An 18,243-nucleotide genomic window follows, 5' to 3' on the forward strand; every position below is an offset into this window, starting at 1 on the left:
ATATTGATGCTTTTAAAGTTAGATGTGCTCCTCCCAAGGTTAACTTGGATGAAACTTTAAAAGCTATGCGTGTCTCCATGAATGAGAGCAAAGAAAGAACCGCCCAAATTCGCGCTAAGCATGAATGGTTTAAAAGGGTGCGTTCTAGTGATGCAAATCACGAAGATCTTAAAGTGCTTGGTCTGACTCCTCTTGAATCTTTATTTTCGCGTGTCAAACCTATTGATGAAGGGGCTGGATATGAATCCACTTTGGTTGAAAAACGCCCCAATGATTCAGAGTCCACCTATCTTGATGATAAAGGTGTGAGAGTGGAGTAGAAGAAATCAAAATATTGGATAGTAATGAAACTCCCACTTTGGATTTCAAGGAATTCAATTATGATAGTTGCTCCATTTTTGAATGCATTTCCTTGATGCAATCCATTGCAAACTCTCCACATGCTTATAGCCAAAGCAAAGCCTTTACCGCACATATCGTAGATGCTATGATGAAATCTATTGAAGAGAAACTCGAATTAGAAGTCTCTATACCTGGAAAACTTCATGATGAGTGGGAACCTACTATCAAGATCAAAATCAAAAACTATTAATGCAATGCTTTGTGTGATTTGGGTGCTAGTGTTTCCGCGATTTCAAAGTCTTTATGTGATATTCTTGGTTTTCATGAGATTGAAGAGTGTTCTCTTAATTTGCATCTTGCGGATTCTACTGGTAAGAAACCCATGGGAAGGATCAATGATGTTCTTATTGTTGCAAATAAGAATTATGTACCCGTGGATTTCATTGTACTTGACATAGATTGCAATCCTTCATGTCCCATTATTCTTGGTACACCTTTCCTAAGGACTATTGGTGCTATCATCGATATGAAGGAAGGGAATATTATATTTCAGTTTCCTCTAAAAAAGGGCATGGAGCATTTTCCTAGAAAGAAAATAAGATTGCCTTATGAATCTATGATGAGGGCTACTTATGGTTTGAGCACCAAAGATGACTATACGTGATTCCATCACCTTATGCCTAGCTAAGGGCGTTAAACAATAGCGCTTGTTGGGAGGCAACCCAACGAATCTATCCTTTTTCTTTCTATTTTATGTTTTCCACACTTTCATAATTCTGCTATGATTGTGTTTTTTGTGTTTCTTTTGCGTTTGTGCCAAGTAAAACCGTTATGATTAGTCTTGCGGATGATCGTTTGGTCATGCTAGAAAACACAGAAACTTTCTGCTCACGAAAAGAATTTTCATTTTTTTCTGTAAGAGCTTTTGAGTTGATTCTTTTTGCTGATGATTTCTACGCAAATTCTTCATACTTTCGTAATTTGTCAGAATTTGTGAAGTACGAGAAGTATACGAAGTATATAGATTGCTATAGACTGGTCTGCTGTTAACAGATTCTGTTTTTGTTGAGTTGGTTGCTTATTTTGATGAAACTATGGATAGTATCGGGGGGTATTAGCCATGGAAGATTGAAAATACAGTAACCCAACATCAACATAAGTAGAATTTAAGTTTGCTACAGTACCTAAGGAAGTGGTGGTTTGCTTTCTTATACTAATGTTATCACGAGTTTCTGTTTAAGTTTCGTGTTGTGAAGTTTTCAAGTTTTGGGTGAAGTTCTTATGGACAAAGAGATAAAGAGTGGCAAGAGCTCAAGCTTGGGGACTCCGAAGGCACCCCAAGTTGATCCAAGGATGCTGAAAAAGCCTAAGCTTCCCGGGGCATCCCCTCTTTCGTCTTCAATCCATCGGTAACGTTACTTGGGGCTATATTTTTATTCACCACATGTTATGTGTTTTGCTTGGAGCGTCTTGTATCGTAGGAGTCTTTTATTTTTGTTGTGTCACAATCTTCCTTGCTGTACACCTAGAGAGAGAGACATGCACTCATCGTGATTTTGTCGAGCTTCACTTATATCCTTTGGTTAGACAATTCAGCTCACATGTGTTTCACTTATATCTTTTGAGCTAGTTGATTTTGCTCTATGTGTTTCACTTCTATCTTTTAGAGCACGGAAGCGCGTGGCGTGGTAGTTGATCTATGCTAATGAAAGTAGTCTCAAAAGGGGTAGTTATCCAAAGGGATATGAAAACTTCCACCTTCATGTGCATTGAATAGTTAGAGAAGTTTGATTCATCTCAATTAGTTTCGAGTTGTGGTTGTGGTAATATTGAAGTTATACTAGTAAGGTGTTGTGGATCTAGAAATACTTGTGTTGAAGTTAGTGATTCTCGTAGCATGCACGTATGGTGAACCGCTATGTGATGAAGTCTGAGCATGATTAGTTTATTGATTGTCAACCTTTGTGTGGCGGTCGGGATCGCGCGATGGTTTATACCTACCAATCCTTCCCCTAGGAGTATGCGTTGAATGCTTTGTTTCGATTACTACTAAAACTTTTGCAACAAGTATATGAGTTCTTCATGACTAATGTTGAGTCCATGGTTTAGATGCACTTTCACCTTCCACCATCACTATCTTCTTTAGTGCCGTGCAACTTTCGCCGGTGCATAAAACCCACCATTAGCTGCCCTCAAAACAGCCACCATACCTACCTACTATGGCTTCTTCAAAGCCATTCCGAGATATATTGCCATGCAACTACCACCATGACATGTGCCACCACTTCTACATTGCCATTGCATGATCATAAGATAGCTACCATGATGGTTCCATTGATGTCTATGCCATGCTAGATCATTGCCACGGTACACTACCGAAGGCATTCCATATAGAGTCATCATTGCTCTAAGTTTTGAGTTGTAAGTGTGATGATCATCATTGATGGAGCATTGTCCCATGTGAGGAAATAAAAGAGGCCAGCGAAGCCCATTTACAAAAAGAGGCCAAAGATGCCCACAAAAATTATATATATATATATATATATATATATATATATATATATATATATATATATATATATATATATATATATATATATATATATATATATATATATATATATATATATATATAGAGGCCAATGAGCCCACCAAAAAAATGAGAGAAAAAGAGAGAAGGGACAGTGCTACTATCTTTCCACACTTGTGCTTTTTAAGCACCATGATCTTCATGATTGAGAGTCTCTCGTTTTGACACCACCATATAGCTAGTGGGAAATTTTCATTATATAACTTGGCTTGTATATTCCAATGATAGGCTTCCTCAAAATTGCCTTAGGTCTTCATGAGCAAGCAAGTTGGATGCACACCCACTAGTTTTCTTTAAGAGCTTTCACATACTCTTAGCTCTAGTGCATCATTTGTATGGCAATCCCTACTCATTCACGTTGATATCTATTGATGAGCAATTCCGTAGTTCATTGATATGCCTAGTCAGTGTGACCATCTTCTCCTTGTTTGCCTTGCAACCTCCACCACCCTCCATTCCACTTATAGTGCTAAAACCATGGCTCACGCTGATGTATTGCGTGAGAGTTGAAAATTTTTGTGAAAGTAAAGGTGTGAAAACAATTACTTGGCCAATACCGAGGTTGTGCATGATTTAAATTCGTTGTGCAAGGATGATAGAGCATAGCCAGACTATATGATTTTGTAGGGATAACTTTCTTTTGGCCTTGTTATTTTGAAAGTTCATGATTACCTTGCTAGTTTGCTTGAGGTATTATTGTCTCCACGTCAATAGCAAACTATTGTTTTGAATCTAATGGATCTGAACATTCACGTCACATAAGAGGAGTTACAAAGGACATCTATGCCAGGTAGCATGAAAGCATCAAAAATTGATTCTTTATCACTTCCCTACTCGAGGACGAGCAGGAGTTAAGCTTGGGGATGCTTGATACGTCTCAAACGTATCTATAATTTTTGATGGTTTCATGCTGTTATCTTGTCAACTTTGGATGTTTTATATACCTTTTATATCTTTTTTGGGACTAACTTATTAATTCAGTGCCAAGTACCAGTTCCTGTTTTTTCTGTGTTTTTGACTCTTTTCAGATCTGATTTTGGAACAGAGTCCAAACGGAATTAAATCCCCGAAATGATTTTTTCCAGAATAGAAGAAGATCGGGGGACTTGAGGGCCAAGGCAGGAGGCCCACAGGGAGTCCACAAGCCCTGACGCCGCGACCAGGGGGGCCCGTAGCGACCGGGCTTGTGGCCTCCCTGGCGCTCCCCTGCCCTAGCTCTTTGGCCTATATATTCCTTAAAATCCCAAAAAAAATCAAGGCGTCAACGAAACCACTTTTCTACCGCCGCAAGCTTCCATTTCCGCGAGATCTCATCTGGAGACCCTTCCCGGTGCCCTGCCGGAGGGGACTTTGGAGCTGGAGGGCTTCTACATCAACATCATTGCCTCTCCAATGACTCGTGAGTAGTCCACTTCAGACCTACGGGTCCGTAGTTAGTAGCTAGATGGCTTCTTCTCTCTCTTGGATCTTCAATACAAAGTTCTCCATGATCTTCATGGAGATCTAGCCGATGTAATGAATTGTGGATTTTTGATCAGATTATCTATGAATAATATTTGAGTCATTGCTGATTTCTTATATGCATGATTTGATATCCTTGTAAGTCTCTCCGAGTCTTGGGTTTTTTTGGCCAATTAGATCTATGATTCTTGCAATGGGACAAGTGCTTTGTTTTGGGTTCATACCGTGCGGTGACCTTTCCCAGCGACAGAAGGGGTAGCAAGGCACGCATCATGTTGTTGCCATCAAGGGTAACAATATGGGCTTTCATCATAGATTTGAGATTGTCCATCTACATCATGTCATCTTGCTTAAGGCGTTACTCTGTTCTTATGAACTCAATACACTAGATGCATGCTGGATAGCGGTCGACGTGTGGAGTAATAGTAGTAGATCCAGAAAGTATCGGCCTACTTGTTTTGGACGTGATGCCTATAGATATGATCATTGCCATAGATAACGTCATGACTTTGCGTGGTTCTATCAATTGCTCGACAGTAATTCGTTCACCCACCGTCTACTTGCTTTCATGAGAGAAGCCACTAGTGAACACTACGGCCCCCGGGTCTATTCACAACTATCGTCTCGACTTTTACTTTTATTTTGCTTTGTTTACTTTTTGCTTCCAGTTCTCACTTTGCAAACAATCTATAAGGGATTGACAACCCCTTCATAGCGTTGGGTGCAAGCTCTTTGTGTTTGTGCATGTACTTGTGACTTGACGCGATCCTCCTGCTGGATTGATACCTTGGTTCTCAAACTGAGGGAAATACTTACCGCCGCAGTGCTACATCACCCTTTCCTCTTCAAGGGAACACCAACGCAAGGCTCCAAGGCCGCGGGGGAATCCTATGCATACTTGCCAAGGAAGTCTCTATAGGCGTAGCGAGCAGTAGAAGGATTTCTGGCGCCGTTGCCTGGAAAGGTCTGTTGTCGCCGTAGCAGGAATCTGCCTCCTGCGTTCTTGTTAAATCTTGGGTCATGAGCCCCTCCCTAGTTCCTTCTAGTTTGGTCATGAGGCAAATGGGGGGGACAACGATGATCGTGGATTGTGCCGGTTTATATATTGTACACTGCTGGAGGTAATGCTCATACGCATCAGGATCCTCTAGCAGGGGAAGACCCACCTCCGGGTGATGGCAGTCAACCTCATCCACTTTATGGTCCTCATATGACGGCTGAACAGGACTTCCAAGCAGGCCTTCAGATTTGGCTTCAACAGAATGGTGTTTTTGGTCCTGCTAATGGTGGAAATCAAGATGATGAGGAACCAGTAACTCCAGATCAGCAACAGGATCCACTACTGGTCTTTCCTCCTGCAGGACAGGTAAACTACCAGGCTATCCTGAGGCATCAAGGTGCTTCCTTCTGTGATGGAATTACACCCTCTGATAACATCATCGATAGTCCATTGTCGGCTTGGAATGATAATATCGGTGAGGAAAGCTCAGACTCATCAAATGATTCGGGTCAATTGGTATCTCTCCCTACCTCGGTTTCCTTGTCTATCACTTTGACTGGACCAACAGGATCTCATCTGTCTACTGCAATTTTTGTTGATAATGCTACACTGCCGGATCTGTACCACATTGCCAGCTCTGTTATTATGAACCTGCATAACCCAACTATTATACGTGGCCCTTTTGGAATTCAAAACCCTCCAATGCCACTACATCTGAGTGTATGGAATACACAATATGAAGAAGATGTTCATCACTTGAGCCGAGTGGCTCCTGCTAGAAAAGTGGCCAGAAAGTTATGGTTTGAGGACTCCTCTTCTTCATCGGACCAGTTTGAGCTAATTCCTTCGTCAGTGGTTATCACAGAACTTCTTGATGATGATAATGAGTCTCAAGCTACAGATAACACTGAGGGTTTTGAGCTTACTCCTTCTGCTATGACTGTGGATTCTCATGTCTCTCCATCTCGCAAAAGAGGCAGAAGGCCTAAGTCCATTACTCCTCTCTGCACTACTGAAGTTCGTCGTAGTCCTCGCAGCAATAAATATATGGGGTTCAAAGTGGATCTGCCGTCTGATGCTCGTGGCCGTAAATCATTGATCAAACCAAGGACTTCCATTGTGATCTCTGACCCTGCTCCATCAAATATCGATGAAACTGCTAGTTCAAGCTCTGCTCCACCACCACCTCCTATGATCATAAAACACATCCAGGAGGTTGGCCCTGGGCTCTGTGGCATTCATCCTGAGGAGCTTACTGATGAATGCCTGCTAGCCAAGGAGAAGGATGATTTCGAGCAGTAAGTTCATGTCCATCTCGTGGACACAAATAATTTTTAGTTCGGCACGATCTATTTGCTTTCGATCATTGGACAAGTATTGTTTTATTCTGATTCTGCGCCTAGACCTATTATCATTCTTTTCATAGCTTGATGAACTCTCAACTTCGATCTTGGAATTTGCTTTGTTGGAACATCCGTGGTATCAGCTCTGATGAAAAGCACGATGCATTACGCTCTATTATCAATAGTTCGAGCTGCTCAATCATATGCTCACAGGAAACTAAGCGAGAGCACTTTGATCATTCTTATATATTCGTAAATTTTGCCCGCGTAGGTTTGATAAGTTCCATTTTGTCCCCTCGATCGGTAGCTCAGGTGGTATGATTGTTATTTGGAACAACACTGTTTTCTCCGCGACAATGATTGAACATCGGCAATGGGCTCAAATCTTAAACTTTAAATCTACCATCTCATATGACGTCTGGAAGGTAGTCAATATTTGCGGGTCGTGTGCGGGGAATGAAAGAGATAATTTTGTCAACCGGCTTTATGATCTTCATATTGTAGATGAGGAGAATTGGCTTCTAGTGGGGGACTTTAATTTCATTCGATCGCCTGAAAACTGTAATTGCCCGGTAGGTAATCCTAATGACATGATCACTTTCAATGATTATTCGCGCACAGCTACTCGTGGATTTACCATTACAGGGCACATCTTTTACTTGGAGTAATATGCAATCCATTCCGTTGTTAGAAAAAATCGACTGGTTTTTTACATCCAATCACTGGACATCTATATATCCTAACACCACCGTCAAAGCTCTACCAAGACCTGTTTCAGATCACACGCCATGTATGATTTCGATTCAGTCTAGAATTTCGCGATCGAAGATCTTTCGTTTTGAAAATTACTAGCCCCTGCGCTCTGGTTTTAAAGACACTGTTAAAGCAGCCTGGGAGATGCCCATTCACTCTTCTAATGCTGCTCTTGTCCTCTCGGCTAAATTTAGAAATCTTAGAAGAGTTCTTAAAAGATGGAGTATAGGGTTATCTAAGATTTCATTGCTGCTAAATAACTGTCACTTGGCTCTTTCTCACTTGGATGGCCTTGAAGAGAAAAGACCTTTATTCATACAGGAATGGAACTTCCAAAAAATTCTGAAAACCCACATCATTCGTCTCGAATCTTACAAATAGCAATTCTGGCGTAAACGTTGCACAATCAGATACATTCGGGATGGTGATGAAAACTCAAAACTATTCCATCGTTTGGCTACTGAAAGACACAGACATAACTCTGTTGCATCCTTATCTCTCCCTGATGGATCTCTTGTTGAGGATCATAAGGCTAAAGCTGAAGTTATATATCGTGCATACAAAGCGAGACTAGGTGTATCTGTTGACCATGAAATGAAGTTCAATCTGGACAATCTCATCCAACATGTGGGAAACCTTGAGGGTGTCTCGCAACCTTTTTCAAAAAAAGGGATTGATGGGCTAGTAGCCAAAATGCCAATAGATCGAGCTCCAGGTCCAGATGGATTTAATGGCTGTTTTTTAAAGCAATGTTGGTACTTGATTACACCGGATTTCTATAACTTATGCTCCAGCTTTTGGGAAGGATCCATCACTTTAAATTGTTTGAATGCCTCTTTGATCACTCTTATCCCAAAAAAGATGAACCCTACTTCGGTTAATGACTTTCGACCTATATCTCTGCTGAACTGTAGCCTAAATCTCATCACAAAAATTCTTGTTGATCGTCTTCAAAAGGTCATTCTATCTTTGCTACATTCAAATCAGTATGGATTTATAAAAGGAAGAACGATCAGTGACTGTCTAGCCTGGGCCTTTGAATACATTTTCCAACGTGAGCAATCTGGAAATGAAATGATCATTCTCAAATTAGATTTTGAAAAAGCCTTTGACCTAATTGAACATGATGTCATTCTTTTGATGTTGGAAAAGTTGGGATTTGACTCTAAATGGATTCACTGGGTAAACTCTATTCTTTCATCCGGTCAATCTTCGGTTCTCTTAAACGGAATTCCTGGGAAGAGTTTTCGTTGCAAAAGTGGGGTACGCCAGGGGGATCCAATTTCACCTCTCTTATTTGCTATAGTTGCTGATTTGCTACAATATGTTATCAACAACGAATACAATGAGGGCAGGTTACAGCTCCCAATTGATCGCTCTGGCGCGTACCCGATTATTCATTACGTGGATGATACACTCTTGATCATCCCAGCTTGCCATGTTCAACTTGCTAACCTCAAAGCAATATTGAATGACTTGCTACATCCACTGGGCTTCGGATAAATTTTCAAAAGTCAAATCTTATACCAATCAATATTTCTGCTGAGAAAGCTTCCCATCTTGCAAGTACTTTTGGATGCTCGGTTGGATCCTTCCCATTTACCTATCTTGGACTACCTCTAGGTACCACAAAACCATCCATGAATGATCTCATGCCATTAATTGATAGAGTACAATGCCGCATCTCTAGTACATCAACTCTTATGTGCCATGGTCAGAAAATAACCCTCATAAATTCAATGGTATCCTCAATGATCACATTTGTGTCCTGCACCCTGGAACTGCCAGTTAAGTTCTTTGATGTGTTTGACAAGATTAGAAGGATATGTTTATGGCACAAAAACAATGAACATGGCGAGTCGTGTAACTCTTTGTCTGCTTGGAACAGAGTATGTTGCCCTAAAGATAAAGGTTGCCTTGGAGTAATTAACAGCAGAGTACATAATCAAGCTCTTCTTTTGAAATTCTTGGACAAGTTTTACAATCATGCAGACCTTCAATGGGTAAAATTGCTATGGGAATCATATTATGAAGGTGTTGTCCCTCATGCTATCCTAAGTGTGGCTCTTTTTGGTGGAGATCTTTGATCAAATTAGTGCCTATTTATAGAGGACTAGCCAAATGTGGAGTTCCAAATGGCAAACATGTCTCCATGTGGCATGATAATTGGAATGATCTTATATTGGCTAAAAAATATGGGTGTCTATTCTCTTATGCAAAGGATGAAGATATATCAGTTCACACATATTATGACACTGAGGATTTGAGCTTGCTGTTCCATCTGCCACTTTCCCCTGAGGCTCTAACAGAGTTACAAACTATAAATAGTTTAAAACCTACAAATGTGTTGCACTGTGAACATGAAGACATGTGGTCATACCCATGGGGACCTGTCTATTCTTCTAAAAAATTATAAACACTGCCATAGACACATTACCTACCCAGAGCCCTTCAAATGGATATGGAAATCAAAACTACAAATTGAAAGTGCATTATATCGACTAGAGGGGAGGGGGTGAATAGGAGATTTTTAGAATTTCATCACTGAGGAAATTCCTTTTGAGGAAATTCCTCACTGATGACTAACTTGCAGCGGAAACAACAAAGGATCAGGAGTGCAAAGTATCACTACAACAGTTTTCAAGGTGAAGAATATGAAAAACAGTTTGCACAGTATGCAGGCACGGAGAAAACAGACGAGGATTAACTCGCATGAAGAATTTGGGGTTGAGGAATTTCAGAGAAAGTCTTCAGCAAATTCTTCAAACAGTGACAGTGAAAATCATCAACATACAATATGAGGAATTTAAAGAGTTGAAGAAATAGAACCCGTTTCACAGTGAAGACAGTGGTTGATGACCCGGTTCCAACTACTGCGACAGTTGTACATCTGGTTTGGAGCGGCTTGGTATTGAAACCAAAAGACACACAGTCCCGGGACACACAGTCCCTACCGTATTCTCCTTGGGCTAAGAACACACAGTCCTCGCCCAACACTCGTGGTAAATCTTCAGGGCAGACTTCCAAACCCTCACAAACTTGGTCACCTGGCGATCCACAATAGACTGCTGGATTGCTCTAGACCATGACGCCTAACTGTCTGGAGGATGCATAGTCCTCAAAGGTAAAAGGCTTCAGTCCCACACAGGAACAACTTCTTCAGTGATGCTCAATCACTTGGTTTTCAGTTTGTGGTTTGGTGTTTGGGGTATTTCCTCACTGATGAATTACTCTCGAAGACTCTGAGGAATTTGGGTTGCTCTTATGACAAGTGTCAGTTTCCAACGGAGCAGCCAACCAGATAATGGTTGTGGGGGGGGGGGGGGCGGCTATTTATAGCGTGGGAGCATCCCGATATGATTTGACATTAATGCCCTTAAATAATATGACCGTTGGTGAGGATAAGATCAATGATGTGGCGTGACTAGCGGTAACGGTCGGGACCCTCAACTGTGAGAGTCCTCATGTCCCTCATATTCCTCACTTGAGGCTTTTGGTAGGATTACGCTTGGGTTGAGCATCATGAGGAAATTCATTCCGGCGTGCTACTTTGACCCCCTTTAACAGTACGGTGTTCCTATGACTCAAATGTGAATAAAATAAAACAGACAAAATAAATCTTCATGCTTCAAAATCTTTAGATTGTTTTTCTTCAGGACACACTGAATTCCTCATCTTCAATTTCTTCATGAGGAATATCAATTTCATCGCAATATCTTCGCGATTCAATTCTTCAGCTTCAGACCAATTTCTTCAGCCGAAGATATACATTTTTAGGGGTCGATATTCGTCGAATATTTCAAACTCCTCAGCGACTTATGGATCCTATGTACACTCATCAACACATTAGATACTTAACCTATAAGTCTTCAAACCACCAAAATCAGTAAGGGGCACTAGATGCACTTACAATCTCCCCCTTTTTGGTGGTTGATGACAATTAGGTTAAGTCTTCAACGGGGATAAAAATATGAAGTGTAAATACTCATTTGAGGAATTTGAAATCAAGATTCAGAGAGACTCCCCTTGAAGATGTGCATATCTTGAGGATTTTTCTTTTCACAGCAAATGCACAGTGATGATTTATATCATGGAGATCTCCCCGTGAGTCTTGTAAATCATGCATACATACGACATATAGTATGAAGAAATTGAGGATGCATGATGACAAATGATATCTGACGAATTCCAGCATACGTGCATTAATATTTTGAGGAATAAGCATGCGAGGAAAAACGTTCAAAAGCGTCAGGGTACCATCGGGCTTAAGTTACAACTCATTACATAAAACACTTCAGAAGAGCCAAGAGTTTGTCACTTAAATAAAGTTTATAAGCCCCCAAAATATATCCCGCGTGAAGGCTAACTCTCAGATTTCTCCCCCTTTGTCATCAAGTGACAAAAAAAGGGACAAATTGAGGACTAACGCCCCGTGAAGACTTTCACTTCTTGGCAGTTGAGGAAGACGCGCGAGGATTCTTGGGAGCAGACTTCCTCCTTGGACCAGTGGCAGTATCTTGTTGGTCTTCATCTGATTCAGCAGTGCGGAATGAAGAAAACGAAATGTCCTCAAGGTCTGGAACTGGAATTGGCCTGAATTTCTTCTTTGGTGGCCACGACCAGTCGAAGTCCTGTGCAAACTCCAATTCTTCAAGTTCTGCTGGAGTCTTCAAATGAGCCAGTGTGGCCCAGGTGCGATCAAAAACCTCATGAAGATAATGATGATTAAGCTTCACGGCATTTTGAGTTTCATTGAGGGTTTTCACAATGGCGTCGAACTGGTGTTTGACCCACTTGTGATTTCGATCAACCTTTTGGTGAAGACTGAGAAGAAGCTCTCTAGTATTCATCACGCTTGGAGCAACAAGACTTGGTGGATGGGTTTCAGTGTCATCCCATGAGGAATATGCATCTAGCTCTCGGAACTGGCCATCAAGGGGCCGACTGCCTTCATCAATAACAGACTTGCGTTTTCCTTCAACAGGCTCGAAAGTCTTCTTGTTGACCCTTAGTGGAGGCATATATCCTTGGTGATTATTGAAATCAGCGTGATAGTTGATGCCTGACCTTCGTCTAATGAATCTCATGATCCATGGAGCGTAAATCTTCAGGTCAAAAGGGGACATAGCATTTTCGGCCAGAGTCCTCAAGAAGAAATCATGAATGTTGATGGGAATGCCATGGATGATGTTGAAGAGGATATTCTTCATGATGCCTACGACGTCTTCTTCATCATCATGACTCTTGATAGGCGCAAGAACACTTCAGAGGATTCTGTAAACAGTCCTGGGTTCATACTTCAGCTCATGGACCGGGAAGGTTGTTCTTGGTGGTTGCCCCTTGTCCAAAGGCTTCATGATGACTTCCATCAGCTTGTTTGGCAGCTCCCGTTCATCATACAACTTCACTGCCTGCTCTGAGGGAATTGATACTGAAAGTGCGTTATATCGACTAGAGGGGGGTGAATAGGAGATTTTTAGAATTTCATCACTGAGGAAATTCCTTTTGAGGAAATTCCTCACTGATGACTAACTTACAGCGGAAACAGTAAAGGATCAGAAGTGCGAAGTTTCACAACAGCAGTTTTTCGGAGTGAGGAATGTGAAAACAGATTGCACTGTGAGCAGGCACGCAGAATACAAATGAGGATTAACTGACGTGATGAATTTGGGGTTGAGGAAATTCAGAGAAAGTCTTTAACAAATTCTTCAAATAGTCGCAGTGAAAGTCATCAACACATAATACGAGGAAAGTAAGGAGTTGAGGAATTAGAACCCGTTTCTCAGTGAAGACAGTCGTTGATGACCCAGTTCCAACTGCTGTGACAGTCGTACATCTGGTTTGGAGCGGCTTGGTATTGAAACCAAAGGACAAACAGTCCCGGGACACACAGTCCCTACCGTGTTCTCCTTGGGCTAAGAACACACAGTCCTCGCCCAACACTCGTGGTAAGTCCTCAGGGCAGACTTCCAAACCCTCACAAACTTGGTCACTCGGCGATCCACAATTGACTGTTGGAAAGCTCTAGACCATGATGCCTAACCGTCTCGAGGATGCACAGTCCTCAAAGGTAACAGGCTTCAGTCCCACATAGGAACAACTTCTTCAATGATGCTCAATCACTAGGTTTGGTTTGTGGTTTCGATGTATGTTGTATTTCCTCACTGATGAATTACTCTCGAAGACTCTGAGGAATTGGGTTGCTCTTATGACAAGTGTCAGTTTCTAACGGAGCAGCCAACCAGCTAATGGTTGTGGGGGTGGCTATTTATAGCCTGGGAGCATCCCGACATGATTTGACACTAATGCCCTTAAATAATATGACCGTTGGAGTGGATAAGACCAATGACTTGGCATGGCTATCGAAACGGTGGGAACCCTCAACTGTGAGTGTCCTCATGTCACTCGTATTCCTCACTTGAGGATTTTGGTAGGATTAGGCTTGGGTTGAGCATCATGAGGAAATTCATTCCAAAGTGTAACTTCGACCCCCTTTAACAGTACGGTGTTCCTATTACTCAAATTGAAGAAAATAAAATAGAAAGAGTAAATCTTCATGCTTCAAATTCTTCAAAGTGATTTTCTTCAGGACACACCGAATTTCAGTATCTTCATGAGGAATATCAATTTCATCGCACATTCCTCGCGATTCATTTCTTCAGCTTCAGACCAATTTATTCAACCGAAGATATACATTTTTAGGGGTCGATATTCTTCAAATATCTCAAACTCCTCAATGACTTATAGATCCTGTGTACACTCATAAACACATTAGATACTTAACCTATAAGTCTTCAAACCACCAAAATCACTAAGGGGCACTAGATGCACTTACGATCTCCCCCTTTTTGGTGGTTGATGACAATTAGGTTAAGTCTTCAACAGGGATCAAAAATATGAAGTGTAAATACTCATTTGAGGAATTTGAAATCAAGATTCAGAGAGACTCCCCCTGAAGATGTGCATATCTTGAGGATTTTGCTTTTCACAACAAATGCACATTGATGATTTATATCATGGGAGATCTCCCCCTGAGTCTTGTAAATCATGCATACATGTAACATATCATATGAAGAAAATGAAAATGCATGATGACAAATGGTATATGACGAATTCCAGCATGCTTGCATTAAAACTTGAGGAATAAGCATGCGAAGAAAAACGTTCAAAAGCGTCAGAGTACCATCGGGCTTAAGTTACAACTCATTACATAAAAACTTCAGAAGAGCCAAGAGTTTGTAACTTAAATATAGTTCATAAGTCCCATAAATATCCCGCTTGAAGTCTAACTCTCAAGTTTCTCCCCCTTTGTCATCAAGTGACAAAAAGGGACAAACTGAGGACTAACGCCTGAGAAGACTTCACTTCTTGGCGGTTGAGGAAGAGCCATGATGCTTCTTGGGAGTAGTCTTCTTCCTTGGACCGGTAGGAGTGTCGAGCTGTTCTTCATCAATTTCAGCAGTGCGGAATGAAGAAAAGGAGCTGTCTTCAAGGTCTGGAACTGGAATAGGCCTGAACTTCTTCTTCGGAGGCCACGACCATTCAAAGTCTCGCTCAAAGTCCATTTCTTCAAGCTCAGTCTGAGTCTTCAGATGTGCAAGTGTAGCCCAGGTGCGATCAAAAACCTCATGCAGATAATGATGGTTAAGCTTCACAGAGTTCTGTGTTTCAGTGAGGGTTTTCACAATGGCGCCAAACTGGCATTTGACCCACTTGTGATTGCGATCCACCTTCTGGTGAAGACTGAGGAGGAGCTCTCTTGTATTCATCACGCGAGGAGGAAGGGGGCTTGCCGGACGAGTCTCAGTATCATCCCATGAAGAATAAGCTTCTGGCTCTCTGAACTGGCCATCAAGGGGCCTAGTGCCTTCTTCAATCACTGATTTGCCTTTTCCTTCAATGGGCTCGAAAGTCTTCTTGTTGACCCGAATAGGAGGCATATAACCAACATGGTTTTTGAAAATCAGCGTGGAAGTTGATGCCTGTCCTTGTCCTGATGAATCTCATGATCCATGGGGCATATATTTTGTGATCAAAAGGACACATAGCATTGTCGGCCAAAGTCCTCAAGAAGAAATCATGGATGTTGATAGGAATACCATGAATGATGTTGAAGAGGATATTCTTCATGAGGCCGACGACATCTTCTTCATCATCATGGCCTTTGATCAGCGCGAGCACACTGCAGAGGATTCTGTAAACAGATCTGGGTGTGTACTTGAGCTCGTGGATGAGGAAGGTTGTTCTCGGAGGTTTTCCTTCAGCCAATGGCTTCATGAGGACTTCCATCATCCCATTGTGCAGCTCACGCTCACCATAAAGCTTCACAGCCTCATCCGAGGGAATTGGTACAGGCAGTTCACGGAGGAGTTCAGTAGCAGGAGCCTTGTAGTGAGTGTTTTGTGTCATCCAATCAAACACCCAAGTGTTAATGTCTTCAGGGTTGCCAGATATGTGAAGAGTGGCATAGAACTGAAGAACTAGCTCGTTGTTCCAGTCAGAGATGTTGGAGCACATTGGTAGTAAACCAGCATCATGGAGTACACTAAGGACTGGCTCGAGGCACGGTATAGCTTCAAGTTCAACGTGAGGAATATGCCTGTGCTGGAATATCTTGTTTCGTCCACATAGCACAGAGGCATAGTAATTCATCTGTGTCCTAGTGCAAAACTTCAGATGCCTCATTTGAGGCTTGTCATAGGGGTTCTCTCTAATGAAGTACATGCGTTCTTCAAAGAAATTTTCCTTTTGAAACTTTGGACGCTTGGAGAATGGCTGACGTTGAACTGGCTGAAGATTTTGCTGAGGAACAGGAGGGGAGACAACAATGGCAGTCTCTGGGTTGAGCACGACGAATGCATTGTTTTGGTCAGGTGCATTTTCTTCAGCATTTTCCTCAGGGTGAGGAATTTCAGCACCTGCTACTTCAGGCTGGGGAGATGGTGCTTGCTGGGCGTCAGGCTGAGGGGCTTGCTCTAGCTGTGCATCAGGCTGAGGAATAGCTTCTTCTTGCTCAGTTGTAGGAGTTGGGTCAACCTGTTCCTCATCTTGAGGATTTTGCTCAGAGCGTTGAATTTCATCAGCTTGAGGATTTTCATGTTGTTCTTCCTCAGCTCGCTTGGTGGCAGAGGCAGTTTCATCAGCTGGTGCAGCTGATCCTTGAGAAGTGTCTTTTTGAGGAATGACGGACCGTCGTCTATATGAATTTCTTCGTCAGTGTGTTCCTCAGAGGCGGCATCCTTCATTTCCTCATCTGCCTTTTTCGCTTGATCATCAATGATGACCATTTCATAAGACGGAGCGACATTTAAGGGCACAGGGTCCAGAGGAGCAGTTTCTTCAAGTGCTTTGAGACGCTTGGCCTCGGTTTCTTCTTCTGCTGAGGAGGCCTTTCTCTTTTTGGCTTCCATCTCAGCAGCCCTGGTTTTCTTCACGTCTGATGCAGACGGAGTCATCTTTTTCACCTTTGAAGCTTTTGGTGAAGGGGTTCTCTCGACAGATTCTTCAGCTAGTATGGAGGAACTAGCTGGAACAGATTCATCAGCTAGCTTTGATGAAGCAGCTGGGTCAGGGGCAGTCTCATCAGCTGCAGCAAATTCATCAGCTGGAGCTTCCATGATGATTTCTTCAATAGCCGGTACATTTGCACGGCTTTCTTGGTGTACTTCCTCAGCTTGAGGAGTTTCCTCATCATGAGGAGATTCGTCTGCTGGCTCCTCAGTTTAGGGCTAAGAAGTTGGTGCTGGGGGTGCAGCCTTCTTGTTGTAGTCATCAACAACTTTAGTGGCCAGCTCGATGAAATTGCGCTTGAGACTATTACGATCTGACAGCTTGGAGTACTTGTCAGTCAATTTCTTCAGCTCTGCCTGTGTTGATACCAGTGCATCAGGAGTCAAGTTGAGGAGATTCTGCTTGAGGAATTTCTCCTTTTTAAGCTTTGTAACTTTGGCCTGCTTGGCCTGCTGTTCTTTCCACTTGGCTTCATTGATGAAAGTGGCCACCATGTGGCTAATGCGAGGGGGAAGTTTCAAATCATCAAGCGGAGTGTTTGGGTCCTCATACCAGATGTTGATGTAGTCAAGGAGGACCTTGGGGTCCATGGCCAGAGGAATGGCACTGCCTGATGCTTGAGCTACTCTTTCCTGCTTGTTTCTGATGATGACTTGCAGGGTTTGATCATCATATTCATCACTTCCCTCTGATGCAGACGGGACGGTGATGATTTTGCTAGGGCTTGGCAGAGTTGCACGTTCAGCAGACACCTGAGTCTTCACAGGAGGTGGTGAAGACTTTGTCTCCGAGCTGGTTGCAGCTGGGAGTGAGGAGCTGGAGCTGGCGGTTATAGGCTTCATGACTTGCTTCTGTACTGGTTTCTCTTGAGGCTTTGGTGGTGGTGCTGAGGATTTTGAAGCTGAGGAGATTGGCACTGACGGTTTTGGCGCTGATGGTTTTGGTGCTAAGGGTTTTGTAACTGATGCGTGAGCAGACTTCTCTTGAGGCTTTGGAGCCCTTGGCTTTGACGGCACAGACTGCATTTGAGGAATTTCTGAACCAGAGGTCTCAGCGGCAGAGGAAGTAGCAGCAGCTGAGGAAGCAGCTAAGGATTCATTGAATTTCCTCACTGCAGCTTCTGCCTGCTTCTTGAGCTTGGCCAGATGCTTTTCCTTCTCATCTGGATAGTCATCAATGGTCTTGAGGCTTGAGGGATGTGCTACTTGATGATCCTCAAGTGTGGTCCGTCTGCCAGGAGGCTT

Source organism: Hordeum vulgare, chromosome 7H, assembly GCF_904849725.1.
Source record: "Hordeum vulgare subsp. vulgare chromosome 7H, MorexV3_pseudomolecules_assembly, whole genome shotgun sequence".
NCBI lineage: Eukaryota > Viridiplantae > Streptophyta > Magnoliopsida > Poales > Poaceae > Hordeum > Hordeum vulgare.